Here is a 6,608-nt window from a genome sequence, read left to right on the forward strand (position 1 = left end):
GGTGATGCAAACCCACCCAATTCTGCATGGACTGGCGCTGGTGTAGGGCAGAATGTGGGGTACATCTCTCCCGTTATTTTCCCTAGCGAGGAGGGCTGACAAGCACTTAGTCTCTGAAGAATTGTTTTCCCCCTAGTTTTATTACAATAATCCGGGATTTGCTGTTTTTCCGGGAACCCTGCAGCAACCCTGTTTGATCTTCCTGATCTCATGCGGGTTGGCTGTTGGGCAATCTCCCCACACCTTCTTTATTCTGGGGTCCCTGTGCCCCTGACATGAGCTCCTATCTTTTCTCTCCCCTCCCCGAGGTGCCCTCTGCCCCCATGGCCTCTCTCCAAGGAGCCAGAGACCATCCTCCTCAGAGATCAGCCTCATGATTGGAATCTCATCCCGCCAGTGCAGGCAGATCCTTTCACCCGAGCCCAAGGCTGTTGGCTCCAGCACCCACAGCAGTGCACGCGGAGACCCGGCAGGGGGGGTTCCCACACTGCACCAAGCACTGGGACTCCCGGCAGGCAGCAGGATTGTCTATGCAATGGCTGTCTGGGCTTTATTCCTCCTTTAGATCCTGGGAGTGAATTTAGTGCTGGTTCCCTGTCACTCTGTCTAGGTACTTCCTCAGCCTGCATCGCTGTAGTAACTGAGCCCCTCACAATCTTTAACGTATCCTCCCAACCCCCCTGTGAGGCAGGGCAGAGCTGCTATCTCCATTGTACCGATGGGGAAACTGAGGCACAGAGAGGCCAGGTGACTTGCCATGTAGCTGTGCATCCATCCTCCTTCCTAGTTGAAAGATGCTTCGCTGACACCCTTGACTAGCAGCTTTCCTCCAGGGTGGGCTGTATCTGCTACCCCATTTGATCCACCCCACTTGACTACGTCCCTCCCAGCGTTTCCCCCTCCCTGTAGTGAATGAGGCTTGTGGTCTGCTGGATGAGGACGGTATTGGGACAGGCAGGCAAATCAACCTGCTGGGAAGCTTTGCGCCAGGCTGGCTGCCCACCCCAGAGGGTTGTGGGCCACAGTCTGAGATAGAGACAGGAGGAGAAATTGCATCATTTGTTTCTCAGGGGACTTTGTTTTCTTGTTGCAGTCGGGACAGCCGGCAGGGGGGTTGTCTCTTGTATCAGTGGAAGCTGCCGGGAATTAGAAGCGGGGCTCTTGCTGCTCAATGTTTAGATGTGTCAGTGTCAAGCCATGCCCCTGGGAAACGCCAGGGCTGTGTGTGGAGGACACTCCCAAGGGCTGTGGCTTCTTACTGATTGTTGTATCAACCAGGCAAGGTACTAACAAGCTTCAACAGGACTTTATTTTCAAAGTGGAAACCTCTTTCCCAGGATGCTGCTGCACCCTCTTTAGCTTTCTCCCATGCTCTCAACTCCTCCCCCTCCTTCCTGTTTCCTGTCCTTTCAGACTCCCAACAGCCAGTGCTCCCAATTCTAATAATTACAAGCAACATCTAAACACCACATTCCCTCCTCTCTTAAGAAACTCTCCCAATTAAAATAGACATTCGTGTTCTAACCACAGGAACAAATATGAAACAAGACACTATACTGTTGGCAGAAATATTACACTGAAATCACTGTAGATACTCCATAACATAAAGAAAAGGAGGACTTGTGGCACCTTAGAGACTAATACGTTTATTTGAGCATAAGCTTTTGTGAGCTACAGCTCACTTCATCGGATGCATCCGATGAAGTGAGCTGCAGCTCACGAAAGCTTATGCTCATTTAATAAGTAAATGAGTACTGCTCATGAGTAAGTTCAGCTCTCGTCACAACTGAGCAGGAACAAGGATTTTCAGTTGTCTGATCAGCTCTGTCTTTAAACACTGGATGGGGTGCATCAAATGATGACTGGTACCTGCTGATAGCGGGGAGGCACAATGTAAAGGTCCCTCCGCCCCAAACAGCTTGAGTCATGTCCCACACAGCCACTTCTCCCCCCCGCCCTCAGCAGCCCCCCCTGCAGCTCCTAGCTGTTTGCTGCTGCCTCTTCTCGCAGCCACAGCTTGCAGCTCACCAGCTCCAGGAGCTGCCACAAAGGGAGGGAGCCCGGCAGGCAAACCCTGGCAGAAATCCGGGGGTACGACGTTGTTAGGATATAGATATTCAGGCCTGTCGGTAAAGGCCAATACTCTAAGAATTTAGGTGTATTCTTATCACTTGGCTAGTTCTAGAGGTATAAAAGAGAGAATCAAAATCACTGTCTGCCAGTGTAAGGGCCTTCTCTTACTGTGACAGTTTGAGGCCCTGTGCTTAGGCTAAGGCCTTTGGCTAAGCAGCAGAGGCAGCCATAAGCTGGGAAGCGACTGGTCACCTCCTCACATTCCAAACTAGTCACACTGAAATAAGCTGCTATTGGGCTGTTAGGAATACAACCCTGTCCTGATAATGCCTATCACCTCCAGAGAAAGGGAAGTGCCTAGAAAATGTAAAAGGAAACTTAGTTTGATAGCATCCTGTCTGGCAAGAACTCACTTATCAATAGCTGGGATGTGAAATCCTCACTTCTGTATTGTTTTGTCATTATAGTTCCCACTTTGCTATTGTTTGTCTGTATAATCTCTGTCTGGTTCTGTGATTGTTCCTGTCTGCTGTATAATTAATTTTGCTGGGTGTAAACTAATTAAGGTGGTGGGATATAATTGGTTACATAATCATGTTACAATATGTTAGGATTGGTTAGTTAAATTTCAGGGAAATGATTGGTTAAGGTATAGCTAAGCTGAACTCAAGTTTTACTATATAGTCTGCAGACAATCAGGAAGTGGGGGGGAAATGGGAACAGGGAATGGGGGTGGGGCAATTGGAATCATGTTTGGCTAAGGGCAGGAATGGGAACAGGGACACAGGTGTAAGGCTCTGTGGTGTCAGAACTGGGAAGGGGGACACTAAGGAAGGAAACTGGAATCATGCCTGCTGGAAGTTCACCCCAATAAACATCGAATTGTTTGCACCTTTGGACACCATTGTTGCTCTTCGTTCATGCGAGAAGGCCCAGGGAAGTAAGTGGGTGAAGGAATAAGCCCCCTAACATCTGTGACCCCACGTGTCACCTCTGAGAGTTCTTTAAACAGCCTCTCTAACACTATATAGAAACACCTCTGCCCGCCTCTTGGGTACTCCCCTTGGCTTTTCATCACCACCCCTGCTTAGCGAGACAGGTTCAAGTTACGATACGCGCCGCCCCGCAGTTAGGGCCTAGTACGTACAGCTCTGTGGCTCTTTAGTCCTGCTATCAGGATAGTAACATTGATTACCCCTAAGGTGAATTTTAACCCAAAACAGCCAAAACTGATCACGTTGGCAAAGCAGATCTGTCTGCTGATAGCCAAGGTGTGTCTGTGCAGATACGTTCCATGTTCCAAGGTCTTTTCCTTCCCCCAGTTCATCAGTAGATGGCCGGGGAGAGCTCATTCCAACCCTGGCTTCCACCATTATGGTCATTCTGGTGCGATCTGTATAGAACAGGCCACACCTCACCTGCTAATTTCTACATCAAATCCATAACTTCTGTTTGAGCTGTTTCAACAGACATTCTGCCTTTATTTAAAGACTCCAAATGATGGAGAATCTACCACTTTCCTGGGTAAGTTGTTGCATTGGTTAATTACACTCACTATTAAAAATGTACATCTTATTCCTTGTCTGAATTTACCTTGAACTTCCAGCCATTGGATCGTGTGATGCCTTTCTCTGCTAGATTAAAAACATCTAGTATCACCAAGCTCTTCCCCATGTAGGTACCTGCAGACCTTGAGCTAGTCACCACTTAACCATCTCTCGGCTAACCTAACTAGATTGAGCTCCTTTAATCTTTCATTGTTAGGCAGCTTTTCCAACCCTCTGATCATTCTCAGAGCTCTTTTCTGAACCCTTTCCAATCGTCAGCACCCTTTCGGAAGCTTGGGCACCAGAAGTGGGCACAGTATCCGGTAATGGGCTCATGAAAGCCACGTGCAGAGGTTATCCCACCTCCCTGCTCCAGTGTTAGGTGACTCGACCTTTGTGTGGCTAATCAGAGACACCTGAATGGGGGCCTTCACGTTGCTAAAGGAGTTTTCTAATGAATTAAAATTTTTAAATTTGAACAAAAACTTCCATTTCAGTTTCAAATACCCCTCACCTTTAACCTTCTTTTCCTCGCTGGAAAAAGGGGGTGGATCAGGAAAAGGAAAGAAGCAGAAAAGGAAAAAAAAAACCCAAAAAGGAAACAATTTTATTTTAGGAAACAAACTGAAAACAAAAATTTGAAAGGAACCAAACGTTTCATAACAATGTTCATTCCTTTCAACAAGGCAACTTTTTATCATCAATAGTGCCAGCCAGTTCTAGCTGAGCGCCCTTCCTCTGAAAAACCAGACCCCTTTAAAAGTGCCTCAGATTGGGCACCTAAAATCACTAAAAGAAAAGGAGTACTTGTGGCACCTTAGAGACTAACCAATTTATTTGAGCATGAGCTTCCGTGAGCTACAGCTCACTTCATCGGATGCATACCGTGGAAACTGCAGCAGACTTTATATACACACAGAGAATATGAAACAATACCTCCTCCCACCCCACTGTCCTGCTGGTAATAGCTTATCTGGTAATATCTTATCTGGTAATAGCTTATCACTTTAGATAAGCTATTACCAGCAGGACAGTGGGGTGGGAGGAGGTATTGTTTCATATTCTCTGTGTGTATATAAAGTCTGCTGCAGTTTCCACGGTATGCATCCGATGAAGTGAGCTGTAGCTCACGAAAGCTCATGCTCAAATAAATTGGTTAGTCTCTAAGGTGCCACAAGTACTCCTTTTCTTTTTGCGAATACAGACTGACACGGCTGCTACTCTGAAACCTAAAATCACTAGTGACTTTTGCCCAAGTGCACGTGACCTGGAATATATCATTGGGAGCACACCAGATTTCAGCCTTGCACTCAGACCGGCTTCTCTCTGGACTCTCTTGCTGCTCTGAGTTTTGTCTAATTCAAAACCCCTGCACCCCCTTTCAATCTCTCTTAGGGTGACTAGGCAGCAAATGTGAAAAATCGTGAAGGGGGTGAGGGGTAATAGGAGCCCATATAAGAAAAACACCCCAAAATCGGGACTATCCCTATAAAATCGGGACATCTGGTCACCCTAATCTCTCTGCTTCTTGTCTCATGCTAGGGGCTGATTGCGCAATGCTGCTCTCCTTGCAGCCTTACTACCTGAAGAGCAGCATGGAATGTGCTATCCAGATGGCAGCAGAGATAATCGGTCAGAATCACTAATGGAAACTGACGTGGCCAAGGCAGATCATGTTAGATATTTTCTGTGGGTTGCATTCAATTAGACAGGCTTTAAGGACTTCCAGCTCCTCATTCTGGGAGTCAAGGAGTTTAGCCTGTTTGCTCTTTAAGCACATTTTAATGACTGCTAAGGAAGTCATTGCAAGTCACAGCTGTAATACTGGAGAGGGGCAAAGTTAGTGTCACTGAGTACAATTCCACTAATCTCTATGGAGCCGCATATACTTATGCGGCCTGCATGTGGCTCCGAGGAGCAATGGGCAGGAGGTCAAACTAGTTGATCACAATGGTCCCCTTTGGCCTTAAAGTCTCTGAATGCCAGGGTTTCAGAATCAGAGTTGATTTTGAATCTTCCCAGGTTCACAACATTATACTCATACCCTGTATGGATGGGGCCATACCAGAACCTAGACAGAGAATGAATACACAGCGATTCCCACGGCAACTCAGCATCAGAGATGGGGTTAGAACCTAGGTCTTCTGTCGCGCAGTCCTGTGTCCTAAAACAGGCTGAAAATACTGATGGTTTGTGTTGTGCTCTAACTGCAAGACCCTGCTTCTTCTCACCAAGTGCTGGACTCTAGTGACCTCTCTATATGAAGCAATATACAGAATATCCATAACGGGCACACTGTGCCCAACCTTCATGCAGTACCTTTTATCTAAATATCCTAAAGCAGTAGGCACATTTTATACAAAGGATTCATTTTACCCACCACTGAAAGGCAGCCACCTCTTGGGTAGAACATGGCAGCTGCACAACAGCTTACAGCAACATGGCACAACAGGACAGGACAGCGCTTTTAGTTCATTCCAGACCAAAAGTAATTAAAGGAAGGGTCATAAATGAACCCTGAAGCATCCTAGTCAATGTGATACAGGCATGATCCATGTTTGGTATTTAGACTGGATCAAAGTTAGAACTGGTGGATGAGTGGAATTTACTGTTCCATGGTAAATTCTGATATTTTGACTTTTGTTTTCCTTCCAAGTCAGGACACAAAGTCAAAATTTTTCTCAGATCATAAAGTTCAGAAAAAAATTGATTTGGACATGTTGGAACGTTACATCTGATTGGTTTGACACTCAACTGGATCCACCGGAGCTACCATCATGCCTCATGGGACTTGTAGTTTTGGTGCCTTGTTGCTCCATTCCCCTCTATGGGCCAGGCTCCCCAGCCAGACTACATCTCCCATGATTCCCTGTGGTCATTGGACTCCCAAAATGCATAGTGCCAATCCAACCAGAGAGAGACAGAGACAGAGACAGAGAGAGAGAGAGAGAGAGAGAGAGACACCGTAGTGCATCATGGGAAATGTAG

The sequence above is a fragment of the Lepidochelys kempii genome, chromosome 5, assembly GCF_965140265.1.
Source record: "Lepidochelys kempii isolate rLepKem1 chromosome 5, rLepKem1.hap2, whole genome shotgun sequence".
In the NCBI taxonomy this organism is placed as follows: Eukaryota; Metazoa; Chordata; order Testudines; family Cheloniidae; genus Lepidochelys; species Lepidochelys kempii.